Consider the following 19,554-nt stretch of genomic DNA (forward strand, 5'->3'; position numbering starts at 1 on the left):
CATTGCACCCTTGTTTTGCCAGTTGACTAAGGTGAATACGGAGTCCCTGCCTCAATTAACCAGAAGCCAAGTAGAGAAGGCCCAACAGGAAGATCCTTCTGTGGGAGTGGTCCGGTGGTAAGTGAAAAGGGGCTGGAGACCTGAGAGGAATGCTCTGAAAACAGAAGAGTCCATCTTGCTTGCTCGCCAGTCAGAGTTTCTAGTAGTAAGAAATGGACTGCTGTATCGAGTGGCCAAACGGCAAAATGGAGAGGTGAGAAAACAGCTGGTGCTACCTAGCCAGTTTAGGGAGATGGTCATGAAGGCTTTGCATGATGACCACGGGCATCTTGGCATTAAAAAGACAACTGGTCTTGTTGCAGACAGATTCTACTGGCCAGGAATGGAAGCAGACATTGAGGGGTACTGCAAGTCATGTGCACGGTGTGTTCTGAGAAAGACTTTGCCCACTCGATCAGCCCCTCTTGTTAACATCACAAGGTGATGGTCCACTGAAGCTAGTGTGCATCAATTTCCTCTCCATTGAGCCCGACGAGGGCAATGTCAGTAACGTCCTAGTGGTCACTGACCACTTCACCCGTTATGCGCAAGCCTACACTACCAAAGATCAGCGAGCGGTCACCGTGGCAAACATATTGTGGGAGAAGTACTTTGTACATTATGGGCTGCCAGCCCGCATCCATACTGACCAAGGAAGAAACTTTGAGAGTCGGTTGATCAAGGAGCTGTGTGAGACCTGTGGGATCAAGAAATCTAGAATCACACCTTTCCACCCCCAAGGGGATCCTCAACCAGAGAGATTCAACCGTACCCTTCTCAACATGTTGGGCACCTTGGACCCCAAGCAGAAAGGAAGCTGGAGCCGACACAGTCAGTTAGTCCATGCCTACAATTGCACCAAAAATGAGTCAACTGGGTACTCCCCCCTACTTCCTCATGTTTGGTAGGGAAGCCCGACTACCAGTGGATATTAGCTTTAGAGTATCACCTGACCAGTCATCGGGAAATACCTATTTGAAGTATGTGTCGCAGTTAAAGGAAGAACTGAAGGAGGCTTACAGATTGGCTCACCAGGCTTCCAGTCGATCAGGAAGGCTAAACAAAAAACGGTTATGACTGCAGAGTCCGAGAGCAAGTTCTGCAGCCTGGGGATAGGGTCCTCATTCAACAGCTGGGCATTCATGGAAAGCACAAGCTTGCTGATCGGTGGCGTCCAGAACCCTATGTGGTGATAGAAAAGCTGCCTGGTGTTCCAGCCTACAGAGTGAAGCCTGAGAATGGAAGTAGGACCATCAAGACCTATCATTGCCAGCATCTGTTGCCTGTAGGACAAAATGTTTGTTTGCAACAGCCACAAGCAAATGGAGCCAAGACGCCAACCCGGCCTCCTAAAAAAAGTGGCCGCCATCGACGAGGGATCAGCCCAGTGCTTCCCCCTGAAGGAAGTGATAGTGAATCCAGTGATGAATGGGGTCCAGACTACAGATGGGTAAGCAACAGAGTCCTATCATCAAAGATGGTACAGATCGGTTGCTTGATGTGAAAAAACAGGAAGAATCCAGTCTAGCAGCCAGCATGCCGTGCCCCCAGTCGGGGGAGAATTTAGAAGATGGAGTCACCAGGTGACGACGTAACCATCATGTAACCTGAGCCTGAAAGTCAAGAGCTAGGGGATCCCACAGTGCACACTCGTCCCAGACGGGACACTAGGCCCCCAATGATGATAACCTATGATAGAATGGGGCATGCTACTGAGGTACCCAGAGTATTACACCCCAATTTCATTGACATGTGGCCATATTTCCCCTCTGTACCCATGTGGCATGGAAATGGTATGTGCGTGACTGATTGTGGTGTTGGTCAGGATGCTTTAACGCCAATTTGTATTTCAGGTGGTGAGTCTTCACTTTGTGCTAGGACACTAGCACCGACTCACCAGGGGGAGAGTGTAACACCTGCAGAGAAAACATTGTGTATAGAGGATGCTGCAGTTAATGCCAAGCAGGGACTCACATCAACAGACATTAGCACTTCTTCTGAAGTGCAGTGGACTACATGACCCCGCAAGAATTGCTTCTCTATACCCCTGCAGCCTAGGAGAGGAGCAGGGGAGGGGAGCACTGATTGGCTGAGCAGGGGATTGTGGGACAAGGCTGAGCAGGGAGGAGAGAGAGGGGCCATTTTGGGAGAGAAACATGGTCACGAGCTAGGGAGACTGAGTGCATTGCAAAGTGTAGAGAGTCCTGCACTGGGGCACACAGCACAGAGATCCAGAGACAGTCCTGACAGCCCAGCAGCTCACTGTATGAGAGGAAGAAATGCTGCAGCAGCATCCCCTCTGCATAACAGCCTGATTCCAGGGAGGTTCCCTGCTCTGCAGGACAGGAGGATTTTGCCTGCCACTCCATTGTCGTCCCCGTGTCTGAACGCTAGGGGAATATCATGGGGGAATATCATCTTTGCTGCAAGTAGTAGTGAGTACACATTGCTGGAACTTATTGTGCTGATACTGAGGACTTAGTGAGAGAACTGTTCTTGAGAAAAATTCCAGTAATTAAGTGCACCAACGGTTAGAGAAAAGCGCGCCAACATCCGCGGCAACAGGGCCCAAACGTTTGGACTGTGTTCATTGCCTTAGTGCAGCCATTAGTAACATTATAATGTGATAGTAACAGTATAAGTGTGTGCCGGCTATTACCAGCAGTATAAGTGTGTGCCGGCTATTACCAGCAGTATAAGTGTGTGCCGGCTATTACCAGCAGTATAAGTGTGTGCCGGCTATTACCAGCAGTATAAGTGTGTGCCGGCTATTACCAGCAGTATAAGTGTGTGCCGGCTATTACCAGCAGTATAAGTGTGTGCCGGCTATTACCAGCAGTATAAGTGTGTGCCGGCTATTACCAGCAGTATAAGTGTGTGCCAACTATTACCAGCAGTATAAGTGTGTGCCAACTATTACCAGCAGTAGAAGCGTGTGCCAGCTATTACCAGCAGTGTAAGCGTGTGTCAGCTATTACCAGCAGTGTAAGCGTGTGCCAGCTATTACCAGCAGTGTAAGCGTGTGCCAGCTATTACCAGCAGTGTAAGCGTGTGTCAGCTATTACCAGCAGTGTAAGCGTGTGTCAGCTATTACCAGCAGTGTAAGCGCGTGTCAGCTATTACCAGCAGTGTAAGCGCGTGTCAGCTATTACCAGCAGTGTAAGCGCGTGTCAGCAATTACCAGCAGTGTAAGCGCGTGTCAGCTATTACCAGCAGTATAAGCGTGTGCCAGCTATTACCAGCAGTATAAGCGTGTGCCAGCTATTACCAGCAGTATAAGCGTGTGCCAGCTATTACCAGCAGTATAAGCGTGTGCCAGCTATTACCAGCAGTATAAGCGTGTGCCAGCTATTACCAGCAGTATAAGCGTGTGCCGGCTACTACCAGCAGTATAAGTGTGTGCCGGCTACTACCAGCAGTATAAGTGTGTGCCAACTATTACCAGCAGTAGAAGTGTGTGCCGGCTATTACCAACAGTATAAGGGCGTGCCAGCTATTACCAGCAGTATAAGTGTGTGCCAGCTATTACCAGCAGTATAAGTGTGGGTGAGTGATCATTATCCTGTGTGGGTCACTGATATACTGTATATGTTTGGTGAAGACAGTATCCTAACCCTCCGTTATCCCCATAACATATCTTGGAATATTGATATGTGTTGTACACCAGCCAGGCCTGGCATATAGCCCATGCCCACCACTAGGGGGTCAATCACACAGAACTGTAACTGTTACGTCATTTGCGCTTTATTTCTTTACTTGCATCATTCTTATTCAGATCGCCCTTGTTTACCGTTCCCTAAATAAAACGGTTGGGTAGTTTCACCATAACCACTTGTGAGTGTGTACTGAGCTCAGGTGGGGGTTTCCAGAGTCGACACCTGGCAGAAGAGGAAGACCCTCCTGCTTTCCTATAGAGCTCCTAGCAATATTCGGGTGGAGGCACTGCGCCATAGTGAGGTGAGAACTACAATACACCCTGCCTACAGAGGTCGGCCCAAAGAGGTGTTACACATGCATCAGGAAAAATATTACACATTCAATAGAGACCTCGCATGCGCCAAGTTATGACACAAAGTGATATCACTAGTAGTGAAAATAGCCGGACACCGACTTGTGACTTCTGGCCAAATCACTTGAGAGGAAAAGAAAAGGACACGTCAACTAAACTGCGCCACGCACCGCTAAAATATTAAGCCCCTGCCCACATAAACCCTACAAAAATTAGCCTTATTTCAGGGGAGACTTTCATGGACCAGAAAGATTGTGTAACATACTGACAAACAAAATATACTGAACTCGATAACGTCATTGTCATTACACATAGGGATTTCCAAATCAGGAACACCTAAAAAAAATTATGATATCTTGTTACTAGCCGGGATGTAAGGGGCTTCTGGCTGCAACCTTTATCACCCCATTGATCGCTACCTTTAATTTGGTGGATCTGACGGCAAGTAGAGTGTCCTTCCTTACCCTGCCACAAATGGGGCATTTTATAGGAGTTTTTCCCATCTTAGACATTTATGCCATACATCAGAGCTGGACCCACATCCTGTAGACATGCCATAAATGTCTAAGATGGAAAAACCCATTTAAGCTGCACACTGGTCTTTAATAGATGAAACACTCCTCTATGGCCGGAGGTAGACAACTGACTGTTGGAACGTCCAAACAACTTCAAGAGGATCCTCCAAGAACAAGAACTCAAAATCAGTTTATTACCAGAACTGTATGAATTATTTCTATCACACCTACTTTACTGAGTCATAATACTTTCTATAGGAATTTTATCAACATTTCGGCCTCATGCACACGGCCGTGCCCATAATCACGGCCTGTGATTGTGGGCACGGCCAACAGCCGATGGCTGCATTTTCGGGCCGTGCTCCCATACAAAGTATGGGACTACTGCAAATAAAAAACGAAACGTAGGACATGATCCATAGTTCAGGGCACGGTTCTACGGCACAGACACCTATCCGTAGCGATACGGAAAGGTGTCTGCGGCCAATAGAACCAGGCGGGTTCGTAATTACGGATCGTGTTACGGTCCACAATTACGAAAATATTTTTAGTCGTGTGCATGGGGCCTTAAAGTGTTACTAAACATAGTGACATGTCAGAAGTTTTGATCGGTGGGAGTCCTAGCACTGAGACCCCAAACGATTGCTAAAATGAAGCGGCAGAGTGAGCGATGTACTGCTTTGTTTCTGATCGTCTTCCCTCGAAAAGTTGAGCAAACGGTGTACAGACTCCGTTTACATTTAGTCCATACAACGCTCTCAGCTTTCTGTGGAAAGCCATTTAGAAACCATGTGGCACAGCACTCACCCAATTGCTTCTGCCGCTTCGTTGTAACAGTCGGTGGGGTTCTCAGTGCTGAGACCCCCACTGATCAAAACTTCTGCTATGTCACTTTGATATGTTAAAAGTTTAGTTACAATTTATCAGCCTCACACAAGATTAAAAACATACCTTTACCCAACTGCCTCATGACAATCACAATACCTAAACGGCTCCAACGCCAGCCACAAAGTCCTATAAATTAATCAAATTAATCAGACCCGCATTTTTTTCTGCCATCCATTGATTTCAATGAGGAGGCGGAAACCGCTCCAGGAAAGTGATTTGGGGCATTTTTTTGGCGCGGATTCCGTTGCGCTTTCCGTGTGAACTGACCTGTGGTGCATTCACCATCTTGATTCTCTGAACTCGGAAATAGACACCTGAAAAAGAAAAAGAAGGAAGTGTGATAATACATTTCTGGTAAATGCTATCGATTTCTATATAACGCCGATGTCTGTAAGAAATCCATCAAATAAGATTGAGAAAAAGCACTATGCACACCAAAGTGGAAATTCTTTTGCAGATAAATAATTTATTATATTTATAGCCAATGACAGTGTAGTGCAGAGTATGGATGGCGCATTCGTATGGCGCCATTCGAATGCGCCATCCACACAGGATCATACATTGACTATTCAATCATGAATTCAGTCATGGTATTGACCGAAACGTCGCACTACACGGTCATTGCCTATAAATATAAAATTATTTATCTGCAAAAGAATTTCCACTTTGGTGTGCATAGTGCTTTTTCTCCATTGGATCGGGTTGGGACCCTACTTATGCACCCACGCCTTAACCTAGTGCTATCTGAACCCTGCTACAAACTCCATCAAATAATATGTTACTGCAGCGTGTGATCCTACAACTACAATCTATCTGGATACTTACCAGTCACTGATACTAATCATAAAGGGGGCAATTTATTAACACTGGTGTTTTATACACCAGTCTTAATAGAAAAAAAAATTTGAACGTAAAGTGCGACACATTTATTAAGAGGCAAAAGCATTTTAATAAATGTGTTGCATTTTTCTGCTAGGCTGTGCAGTGAAATTGTGCAGCAATGACCACACCATGCACCATAGCACCCCTCCCACATTAGGGCAATGTGGGCACTTGCCCAGGTCCCAAGGCTGAAAGGGGGCCCAGTTCGCCCCGGTTTTCCTGAACTGGTTGTTAAAATTACAGCCGGTTCAGAGAACCAGGGTGAAACAGGACTTCTTATCCAATTGTATCCGCGTCCTTAGGATGCAGATACAACGGATTACTATTGCACTGGCTCTTTGTCTGTGGGCAGTATTGGGGGCAATATCTACAGGGGACGCTATTTACAATGGGCAAGATCTACAGGGGGCATTGTGACTGACGGAATCTACAGGGGGCAGTGTGACTGGCGCTATCTACAGAGGGCATTGTGACTGTCAATATTTACAGAGGGCATTGTGACAGGCGCTATCTACAGGGGGCATTGTTAGTGTGTGTGGTACTGGAGCATAGTACCATTATAATCAGGGGCATAGCGTGTGGCAGCATGAGAATTTTATCTTCGTTTATAGGTGCAGAAATGTTGGAAAAGTGAGGAGCCGAAGACATATAACCGGCAAACTCTGCAGAAATGGGCTGTGGCTGGGAGAAATCATAGAGGTCTGGTCCCGATGGAGAAGAAAAGAGAAGAACGACAGAAAAGAGAAGAACGACGAAAAAGAATCGGAGGCGTCATATGTGAGTCACTCAATGTAAATGTTTATTCTCCCGGTGACTGATCAGTAATGTAAAGAAAAAGAGTTGGTCAGCTCCTCCTAAAACATGAAATAGATATGCAGGTGTTAATCTGCCGTGACTAATTTATTACCAGTAACAAGAAAATGCAGATGCACACCGCAGGCGCTAAAATATATATATATATATATATATATATATATATATACATACACACACACACTTATTGTTTATTATGAATTTTTATTGCATTACTGCTATAGTTATGTTAATAAATGTGAGGTTCTTAGCACTCAGTTTGATCAAGATGTGCGAGCCCACTTGCCACGACAAGGCGACCTCTACACTGAACATTATATGCCTATTTTGGGGACTTACCTCAACTCGCAGCATATTCTAACCATTGTTCTGGCTATATTGGGAGCTATCGTTTTAGGACGAACAAACTTATATGGCAAGGGTTAAACTTAATTTGCAAATGATCTCTGTACCGAGCTGTATTTGTGCTGGTGCTCTATGTATTGAGCTTCGTTCTGGTGCTGTATATATGTACTAAGTTAGGTTCTGGCACTGTATATATGTACTAAGTTAGGTTCTGGCACTGTATATATGTACTAAGTTAGGTTCTGGCACTGTATATATGTACTGAGGCTGGTTCTGGTGTTGTATTTATTTAATGAGCTTGGTTGTGGCAGGGTATATATGTACTGAGGTTTGTTCTGGTGCTGTATTTATCTACTGAGCTTGGTTTTGTACTTATATACTGAGCTTGGTTCTGGTGTTGTACTTATATACTGAGCTTGGTTCTGGTGTTGTATTTATATACTGAGCTTGGTTCTGGTGTTGTATTTATATACTGAGCTTGGTTCTGGTGTTGTATTTATATACTGAGCTTGGTTCTGGTGTTGTATTTATATACTGAGCTTGGTTCTGGTGTTGTATTTATATACTGAGCTTGGTTCTGGTGTTGTATTTATATACTGAGCTTGGTTCTGGTGTTGTATTTATATACTGAGCTTGGTTCTGGTGTTGTATTTATATACTGAGCTTGGTTCTGGTGTTGTATTTATATACTGAGCTTGGTTCTGGTGTTGTATTTATATACTGAGCTTGGTTCTGGTGTTGTATTTATATACTGAGCTTGGTTCTGGTGTTGTATTTATATACTGAGCTTGGTTCTGGTGTTGTATTTATATACTGAGCTTGGTTCTGGTGTTGTATTTATATACTGAGCTTGGTTCTGGTGTTGTATTTATATACTGAGCTTGGTTCTGGTGTTGTATTTATATACTGAGCTTGGTTCTGGTGTTGTATTTATATACTGAGCTTGGTTCTGGTGTTGTATTTATATACTGAGCTTGGTTCTGGTGTTGTATTTATATACTGAGCTTGGTTCTGGTGTTGTATTTATATACTGAGCTTGGTTCTGGTGTTGTATTTATATACTGAGCTTGGTTCTGGTGTTGTATTTATATACTGAGCTTGGTTCTGGTGTTGTATTTATATACTGAGCTTGGTTCTGGTGTTGTATTTATATACTGAGCTTGGTTCTGGTGTTGTATTTATATACTGAGCTTGGTTCTGGTGTTGTATTTATATACTGAGCTTGGTTCTGGTGTTGTATTTATATACTGAGCTTGGTTCTGGTGTTGTATTTATATACTGAGCTTGGTTCTGGTGTTGTATTTATATACTGAGCTTGGTTCTGGTGTTGTATTTATATACTGAGCTTGGTTCTGGTGTTGTATTTATATACTGAGCTTGGTTCTGGTGTTGTATTTATATACTGAGCTTGGTTCTGGTGTTGTATTTATATACTGAGCTTGGTTCTGGTGTTGTATTTATATACTGAGCTTGGTTCTGGTGTTGTATTTATATACTGAGCTTGGTTCTGGTGTTGTATTTATATACTGAGCTTGGTTCTGGTGTTGTATTTATATACTGAGCTTGGTTCTGGTGTTGTATTTATATACTGAGCTTGGTTCTGGTGTTGTATTTATATACTGAGCTTGGTTCTGGTGTTGTATTTATATACTGAGCTTGGTTCTGGTGTTGTATTTATATACTGAGCTTGGTTCTGGTGTTGTATTTATATACTGAGCTTGGTTCTGGTGTTGTATTTATATACTGAGCTTGGTTCTGGTGTTGTATTTATATACTGAGCTTGGTTCTGGTGTTGTATTTATATACTGAGCTTGGTTCTGGTGTTGTATTTATATACTGAGCTTGGTTCTGGTGTTGTATTTATATACTGAGCTTGGTTCTGGTGTTGTATTTATATACTGAGCTTGGTTCTGGTGTTGTATTTATATACTGAGCTTGGTTCTGGTGTTGTATTTATATACTGAGCTTGGTTCTGGTGTTGTATTTATATACTGAGCTTGGTTCTGGTGTTGTATTTATATACTGAGCTTGGTTCTGGTGTTGTATTTATATACTGAGCTTGGTTCTGGTGTTGTATTTATATACTGAGCTTGGTTCTGGTGTTGTATTTATATACTGAGCTTGGTTCTGGTGTTGTATTTATATACTGAGCTTGGTTCTGGTGTTGTATTTATATACTGAGCTTGGTTCTGGTGTTGTATTTATATACTGAGCTTGGTTCTGGTGTTGTATTTATATACTGAGCTTGGTTCTGGTGTTGTATTTATATACTGAGCTTGGTTCTGGTGTTGTATTTATATACTGAGCTTGGTTCTGGTGTTGTATTTATATACTGAGCTTGGTTCTGGTGTTGTATTTATATACTGAGCTTGGTTCTGGTGTTGTATTTATATACTGAGCTTGGTTCTGGTGTTGTATTTATATACTGAGCTTGGTTCTGGTGTTGTATTTATATACTGAGCTTGGTTCTGGTGTTGTATTTATATACTGAGCTTGGTTCTGGTGTTGTATTTATATACTGAGCTTGGTTCTGGTGTTGTATTTATATACTGAGCTTGGTTCTGGTGTTGTATTTATATACTGAGCTTGGTTCTGGTGTTGTATTTATATACTGAGCTTGGTTCTGGTGTTGTATTTATATACTGAGCTTGGTTCTGGTGTTGTATTTATATACTGAGCTTGGTTCTGGTGTTGTATTTATATACTGAGCTTGGTTCTGGTGTTGTATTTATATACTGAGCTTGGTTCTGGTGTTGTATTTATATACTGAGCTTGGTTCTGGTGTTGTATTTATATACTGAGCTTGGTTCTGGTACTGCATTTATATACTGAGCTTGGTTCTGGTACTGCATTTATATACTGAGCTTGGTTCTGGTACTGCATTTATGTACGGAGCTTGGTTCTGCGGCTGTATATATGTAGAGAGCGTGGTTCTGGGGCTGTATATATTTACCTCATCTTAAGGTAAAAGTAGATGTTAAATCTACTTTTACCTTAAGAGAAGGTAAATGTGTACAGTAAAAACTAAACCCAAAAAAACATGGAGGAAGCTCAGTTTTTTCCAATTCAACCATTACATGGTACTTTAAATGGTGCCTAAAAAACTACAACTCCTCTCGCAAAAAAATAATCCTTCACACACCACTCCATTGACGTAAAAATTAAAAAAGTTATGACTCTAGGAAGATGAGTGACAAATGAAAAATGGCTTGGACTATAACCTCTTCAGGCCGAAGCCATTTCAATAGAGTGGTGTGAGGGCTTATTTTTATGGGAGGAGTTGTAGTTTCTAATGGTAGCATCTAAAGTACCATACAATGCACGGGTAAACTGAAAAAAAATTATTTGCATGCTGAAATTGGAAAAACTGATCCCTTCATGGTTTTTTGGGTTTCATTCTTACAGCTTTCACCGTGCGGTAAAAATGAAAACGTAACTACATGCTGTGGCTCAATACGATTACGGTGATACCAAATTTATAAAGGTTTTCTTAATTGATACTACTTTCAAAGAAAAAAAAACACATTCTAAGGCCTCGTGCACACTTACATCACCGTTTTCACGGCCGCTTTTGACGGGTCCGCGAACCCGTTTTAGCGGCCGTGCGCACTCCGTGTTTCCGTTTCCGTGCGCCGAGCATGGTACTGTCCAGGGTGCTGAAAGAGTTAATGGGCTGCACTGATCGGCGGTAACTCTTTCAGCACCCTGGACAGTACCATGCTTGGGGCGCGGAAAATAAAATTTTAATGTAATAAAAAATAAAAAAAAAGGAATAAGTTCATACTTACATTCCTCCTGTCCGGCCTCCAGCGATGACGTTCAATCCATGTCACCGCTGCAGCCAATCACAGGCTGTAGTGGCAATAACGCACGTCAGGATGACGTAAGAAGGCCGGCCTCCAGGGATGACACTTCATCCCACGTGACCGCCTCTGCAGCCAATCAGAGGCTGCAGCGGCTTCTGCGTCACAAAAGAAGGTCGGACTGGAGGAAGAAAAGAGACTCGTCACCAAAACAACGACCGGGTACGTATGAAATGCTTTTTATTTTTGATCACTTATGAAATTTTTTTAAAGAGCTAAGTTGACCAAAAAACAGCAATTTTGGGGTTTTAAATATTTTTTCGTTCACCATGCGCGTTAAATAACGCTATATTTTAACAGTTCAGAAGCAGCTAAACCAATTTTGTTAACTTTTTTTTATTTTTTACATCATTTTAGAGGAAAACTTGGAAAAGGTGTTTTTTTTAACTTTTAATTTGTTCTTTTTTTTCCTTACTAAACTTCATTTCACTTTTTTTGCTAGGGGACATGAACCAGCGATTGTTAGATCGCTGGTACAATAGACTGCAATACTAATGTATTGCAGTATATTGTAATTTCCATAGGCTTCTGTTAGGCTGGATTCACACGAGGTCATTACGTCCGTAATTGGAGGACTTATTTCGGCCGCAAGTCCTGGACCGAACACACTGCAGGGAGCCGGACAACCGTCCCGTACTGTAATCATGTTTTCAGTACGGGACAGTCCTTCATTAGGCCCTGGGCTACCCCGACAATCATAGTGACCCAGCGATCTCATTGCGGGGGCGGTGACGAGCTGACAGAGGGGGCCGCGCCCTCTTTTTAACACCTCAGATGCTGCCGTCGCGATTGACCGCAGCATTTGGGGGATTAAACAGCCGGAAATCAGCGCGATCACCGTTTCTGGCCGTTAGTCCCGGGTGTCATATGTAATACACAGCTGACAACCGCAGAGTATGGTGCACGCACAGCGCGTGAGCGCTCCATACATCACCCCCCCCGCACTATGACATATCTGACACGTCATTTTGCGGGAAGCAGTTAAGTTGTTAAACAGGAACTGGTTCTTTAAGGTTATATTCACGCACAGAAGATTTTTTACGGAAACCCCAAACAATTTAAAGCTCCTGACCTCTTTAGGGTCCCAATGTATTCTGCTTTCGCTCTTCTGTAATGGCTCATTCTGCTTTTACAGAAAATTCTAAAACCTGTGCCAGATCTGTGAGGTCCAGCGCGGGACTCTACCTTGCTATGCCACATGGCGTGAAATATTAGTTAGCGAGGAGCTGGCGTAGATTTCCACTATAATCTACGCCAGTTTTCTGGGATAATCATAATAAATTTGTTTGCTCAGTGGTGACGCCCCTTTCCCTCAACCACTCCCCATTTCTACAAAAGTGTGGAAAGTGGCACAAAAGGGCAAAAATTGCAATTTGCATCACAAAATGCGACTTTTAATCCATTTTGCCACTTTTCTACGCCCATACCTCCCAACTTTTGAATTCGGAAAAAAGGGACATTTTAAGACACTGCCCTAACCACGCCCAATATCGCGCATAAACACATCAAATCACAGCTAGATCCTTCTGCAAATAACACGCGCAAATTCTCACTGCGGATCTCTAGACTGTCTGGATATTACATTTCAGGTTATATCGTCTTTGTTACTTTTCCCATCTTGGGTATAACATTTGCTCATCACTGCAGCAGCTGCAGGACAAACCAAAAGGCTGAGAACAATGAAAGTCAAGAGGGAGACCCTGTGGTGGATGACTTTTCAGGTAGCAGTTACAGGATTTTTTTTCCCAGTTGTGTAACTCTGCTACAGGTCAACAGAAAAATCATCCACCAGAGCCCCCCTGTAGATAGCTCCAGATATAGCCCCCCTGTAGATAGCTCCAGATACAGCCCCGTTTTAGATAGCGCCACACACAGCGCCCCTGTAGATGGCTCCAGATACAGCCCCCCCGCCTGTAGATCGCTCCAGACAGCCCCCCTGTACATAGCGCCAGATACAGCACCCCTGTAGATTGCTCCACACACAGTACCCTGTAAATAGCTCCACAGTCCCCCTGTAGGTGCCACATTGCCGCCAGAGCGGAGAGCGGTAGGATAGCCGGCCCTACTGCTGCCACTCTCCGCTCTGCTTTGACGTCACTCACCGTTCGAAGAAGGCAGGAGTCTTGCAGCTGCGTTCTCACTGGTGTCGATGCCGGCCCGGGAGTGGACCAGTCCAGGTGAGGTCAGGTGACTGGTCAACTCCCAGGCCGGCATCGATCCCAGTGAGAAAACCGCCGCAAGACTCCTGCATTCTTCTGACGGTGAGTGACGTCAAAGCAGAGCGGAGAGTGGCAGCAGTAGGGCCGGCTACAGTAGGACCTGTATTCTTCGGATCGCTGCTGTAGTCAGCAGCGATCAGCTATTTTGATGCAGCGGCCAGCGGGACTGATTACACATTAAAGTCCTATGGGACCCGGCCGAGGTGAGTGGAAGTGAGCGCTGTTGTCTCCTGAGGAGGAGTGTGGGGCCAGTGCTCGCCGACCCATGGCTGCGGCCGTCAGGAGGTGCAGACGAACATAAGGGATTTTGCTGTCCGCATCCGTAGCCATCCGCAATTGCAGAAGCGCGCATAGACTTCCATGACCAAGTCCATACTGCATTTGCGGACAAGAATTGGACATGTCCTATGAATTGCAGATCATTTCTATAGCACGGACAGACATCCGTAAATATACGGAAAGGTGTCCATGGCCAATAGAAATTGATGGGTCTGCAATTTCGTACGGGTTTCGCATTCCGTAATAACGGATGAAAATTAGTCGTGTGCATGAGATCTTAGTCCTAACAGCAGCACAAGCTTCACGCCATAATTAAGGCTACTACTTCTACGATAAACACATTGTAGGAGGGGCTAGACAACCTTTTGTAGGGAGGGGGTTTTAGTTAATAAGAGTTTAGAAGATAGAAGTGCTTAGAAAAAAGATTAAATTAAAAATTCCATCTGTCTTACTAGTACACAGGGGCAGAAATACCCCATTATTGTGCTGCTGTTCGGACTAAGTGAAAACGGTTTGTTGTGTTTTATATTTCTTATATTTAAAAAAAAAAAAAAAAAAAAGGAGAAATATTAAGGTTACCTGATTGATCTCAGAACTATTTTGCTCATGGAAAGTGCAATCAGTTGGGATTATTTAGCCTCCATTCTTTCAGGTTTCTGTTGAGTTTTAGTAGACAGGATAGATTGATCTGTTATATTATTCTACCCAGTAAAAAAAGAACGGAAATCTGTCTGCTCAACATGCACAGCTCAAGCTCCATCCTTTTTTTTCCCCAGAGGCGTAGATAGGTTCTCCAGCACCCGGGGCAAAAATTCAGTTTGGCGCCCCCCACCCCCCTCTTTCCCCGACATCTCCTTCCCCCTCGCCGTGTTTGTTTTCCCTACCAATCAATGACGTGTGTCACGGACACAGGGTATGTGGACCCACTAGGCCGCTCCGCCGTAGCGAGGAGGCAGCTGACCAGGTCACAGTCTATACAGAAGTCAATGGCAGACAGTAATGCTTAGGTACCTGAAAGAGTCCGGGCGGTGGCTGTGGCTCCAGCACGGATGGAGATTGGTGCGGCAGGTGGCGCCAGACGTGGCAGGCAGTATCCGATGAAGCAGAAGACAATTGAAGTGGCAGAAGACACTTGACACACTTGTGTGTATATATATATATATACACACACGAACACAGCAGCAGAACACAGCAGCAGAACACAGCAGCAGAACACAGCAGCAGAACACAGCAGCAGAACACAGCAGCAGAACACAGCAGCAGAACACAGCAGCAGAACACAGCAGCAGAACACAGCAGCAGAACACAGCAGCAGAACACAGCAGCAGAACACAGCTTATTACATATATACAGTACCAGAACAAAGCTCAGTACATAAATACAGCTCCAGAATCAAGCTCAGTACGTATATACAGCACCAGAACCCAGCTCATTACATATATACAACACCAGCACAAATACAGCTCAATTTAGTGCAACCCCTGCCGTATAGGTTTGCACTAAATTGTTTCCAGCTCCCAGCATGACCCGAACAATAGTAGGGATATGCGGGAAGTTGCGGTTTCAAAAAAAAAAAAATGTAAACAAAATTAGATCATAATCATACCACTCATCCTCTCACTGCAGATTATACAGTGACTACAGTACTGGTTAGAGGCAGAACAAACCATTACAGTAAAGAGGCTCTGTCACGACATTATAAGTGACCTATCTCCTACATAAGGAAATGGGCGCAGTAATGTAGGTGACAGCAGTGTTTATTTAGAAAAACTATCTATTTTTACGACGTTATTAGAGATTTTAGCTTTATGCTAATTAGTTTCTTAATGCCCAACTGGGCGTGTTTTTACTTTAGACCAAGTGGGCGTTGTACAGCGGAGTGTATGACCAGCATCATACACTTCCCTCCATTCATTTCCTCAGCGCAGAGATCCTGCTAGATCAGTATGTGCTGTCTTATACTGACACATTAACGTTACTGAAGTGTCTTGACAGTGAATAGACATTCCTTCCAGCCAGGACGTGTTGTCTATTCACAATCCTGACACTTCGGTAACGTTTGTGTGGGATTTACAGCAGAGCAAGCATAATCTCGCTGTAAGCTGTTATTTACAGCCTGATCTCGCGAGATTACGCTTGCTCTGCTATAAATCCCACACAAACGTTACCGAAGTGTCAGGATTGTGAATACACATCCCGTCCTGGCTGGAAGGAATGTCTATTCACTGTCAAGACACTTCAGGAACGCAGTGTCACTGTGCTGAGTAAATGAATGGAGAGAAGTTTTGTGACGCGGATTGGTCACGGTCATACACTTCTCTTTACAACGCCCACTTGGTCTAAAGTAAAAACACGCCCAGTTGGGCATTAAGAAAATAATTAGAATAAAGCTTAAAATAGCTCAAAACGTGGTAAAAAAAAGAGATTGTTTTTCTAATTAAAAAAACACTGCTCACCTACATTACGGCGCCCATCTACTTATGTAGGAGATAGGGGACTTATAATGTGGTGACAGAGCCTCTTTAACTGACTCACCGGTGACGTCTCAGATTCTAGTTATTTTTCTCCATCCGGTCCAGACCTCTAAGACTGCTCCCGGCCACAGCCCATTTCTGCAGTTTGCCGCTCAGATGTCTTCAGCTTCTCACTTTTCAAACATTTCTACAACTATAAACAAAAATAAAGTTCTCATTATACCTCACACTACGCCCCTAAATACAATAGCGCCATACACTGCACCTCTAATTATAATAACACCATACACTGTTTCCCCCACACACACACCATACCCATTGTAGATAGTGCCTGCCACAGCGCCCCCTGTAGATAGTGCCCCCCATATTACCCACCCCTGTATATAGTGTCCCACATATAGCTCCCCCTATAGTCCTCCACAGATTGTCCACCCCTGTATATAGCCCCCTATAGATTTAGCCCACCGCTGGATATAGTGCACCACATATAGCCCACCCCTGTATATAGGGCTCCACAGATAGCCCACCCCAGCAGGTCTAGCCAACCTCAGTATATAGTGCTTCACATGTAGCCCACCCCTGTATATAGTGCTCCACATATAGCCCACCCCAGTATATAGCCCCCTGTAGATAGAGCCACCCCCCCCCCCCCTCGTAGATAATGCCACACACTTTTATTAGGATAAAAAGACAAACTAAACAAACTCACTTAAATCTTGTTCCAGCACCGTCCAGCGGCTATGAAGACCTGCTCTCTTCTGCGCTGGTCTTCTGGGGTTGAACGTAGCAAGCAGCACGATGACGTGATCGCTATGCTTGCGTCTATGAAAGGCGCCGATTGGCAGGGCAGAATGACTTTCCCTGTCAATCAGCGGGACATACCCCCGGCCGCCCGGGACAGCGGGACACCGCCCGGAATAGGGGACGGTTGGGAGGTATAAGATAGATAATAGATAGGAGATGGATGGATGGAGAGAGACAGAGACAGCGAGCCAGACAGACGACGAGCCAGACAGACGACGAGCCAGGCAGCGAGCCAGAGACAGAGAGACAGAGAGAGAGACAGATGTTTAATGGAGAAATGTGTTTTTGTATTACCACCACTACGGCAGCCGCAAAAATAATGTGCCTGGAGACACAAGAGTTTCTAAAATCATAAAATAATGCCATTTATTTTATGATTTTAGAAACGCTAGTGTTCCCAGGCACTAAATTGTTTACACTGTGTACTCACCACTGTCCTGTGTTTTCCTGTCCTCTGCAGTGCTCTGCTACGGTGTGTCTGCTCCCTCTCTCCAGGCAGACTGCTGCATCATGGACTGTGCGGTGCTGGCGCCCCTCTCTAAGTTGCACCCGGGGCACATGCCTCGCCTGCCCCCCCCCCCCTAGCTACGCCCCTGCTTTTCCTTTCCCGTATTCATTGTCTTACCCTGTTAGTCCAAGCTTAAAGGGAGGGTGTCACGGAAATTTTTTTTTATATGTTTTTGCTTTTAGTGTGCCATGAAAATACATTTTATTTGTGTGTTTTACTTTTTTTCTTTCTTTTACTTCTCTATGGGGGCTGCCATTTTATTTTCATCTCTGTATGTGTCGATTAACGACACATACAGAGATGGAATACAGCACATACATCCCCATAGTGAATGCGAATGGGAGCCGTTCCATTCACTATAGCGTACGCCGTCTGTGTGGGAACGGCGCATGTGCCGCTCCCACACAGTACAAAAGGAAGGTCTTCGGCCGAGCGACATCTGGCACCATTTTCATGTGGACCGGAAGCCGCGGCCGGACAGTAAGAGGACTACTTCCGGTCGCAGCTTCCGTCCATCTGTTCAGAAGCAAGGACTAGGAGCGGACGGAGCGGAGGCAGCAGGAGCAGGTAAGTTATGTTTGTGTATGTTCGTGTTATACTGTGTGATTACCACTGTAACTAATCCTCCAACACTGTGCATTCGCTCAAAAAATGGCGGCACACAGTGTAGGAGGTTTGAACATACAACCCCCTCCTTTCTCTTGGCACTAGCTAGGATAAAGGAGGGGGGATTGTGTGAGCACACTAGAGAAAGTGTGTCTACACCAAATTTGCAGCATAAAGCAATGAGGTTGCTTTACCACATTGCAATGCTGCAATTTTTGGAATTGCTCCCTCTAGTGACCAGCACATGGAAATGTTATAAATTAGAATCTAATTTATAATATTTACTGACTTGTGAAAAACTTGAAAAATTTATAACAATGTGTAATCATTTATAAACTGTTTAACTAAAACCCCCCAAAAAAATTTCTAGCGACACATTCCCTTTAACCCCAGACCTTATTCAGATTTTCATTTTCGTTTTTTCCTCCCCACTTTCCAAAAGCCATAACATCTTTATTTTTCCGTCGATATAGTACTATGAGGGCTTGATTTTCGCGGGACGAGTTGGTTTTTCGTACCCCCATTTATTTTTGCCATATAATGTACTAGGGAACGGGAAAAAAAAATTATCTGTGGGGTAGAAAATGGAAAAAAACAGCGATTCCTCCATGTTTTTTTGCACACCGTTTTTACAGAATTCACTGTGCAATTAAAACACCACGTTAAACTTTATTCTGTAGGTCAATACGATTACGGCGATACCAAACACATAGTTTTTTCTATATTTTACTACTTTTACAAAGTAAACACCTAAGTGTAAAAGAGAAAATTTATTTTGTGTCGCCAAATTCAGAGAGTCATTACTTTATTTTTCCGTCGATTAAGTTGTATGAGGGCTTATTTTTCGCGGGATAAGCTGTAGTTTTTAATACCATTTTGTTGTACATGCGACGGTTTGATAACTTTTTATTTCATTTTTTGCAGGCGATTAGGTCACCCAAAAAATAGAGATTCTGGCGTTTACAATTTTATTTATTTTTTACGCCGTTCACCGTGCGGGTTAAATAATGATATATTGTAATAGTTCAGACTTTTACGGATGCGGCGATAACAATTATGTTTATTTATTTTACTATGCTCTAGGGAGAACTTAATATTTTTTATTTATTTTTTACACAGAAAAAAAACAAACTTTATTTAACTCATTTTTACTTTTTTATTAGTCCCCCTAGGGGACTTCAACCAGCGATCGTTCGCTTGCACGATATACTGCAATACTAATGTATTGCAGTATATCGTGATTCGGAGAGGCATCTATTAAGCCCTGCCAGAGGCTTAATAGGTGCACAAAGATGGCGGACCTGGCGGCC

The sequence above is a fragment of the Rhinoderma darwinii genome, unplaced genomic scaffold (assembly GCF_050947455.1).
Source record: "Rhinoderma darwinii isolate aRhiDar2 unplaced genomic scaffold, aRhiDar2.hap1 Scaffold_556, whole genome shotgun sequence".
NCBI classification, from domain to species: domain Eukaryota; kingdom Metazoa; phylum Chordata; class Amphibia; order Anura; family Rhinodermatidae; genus Rhinoderma; species Rhinoderma darwinii.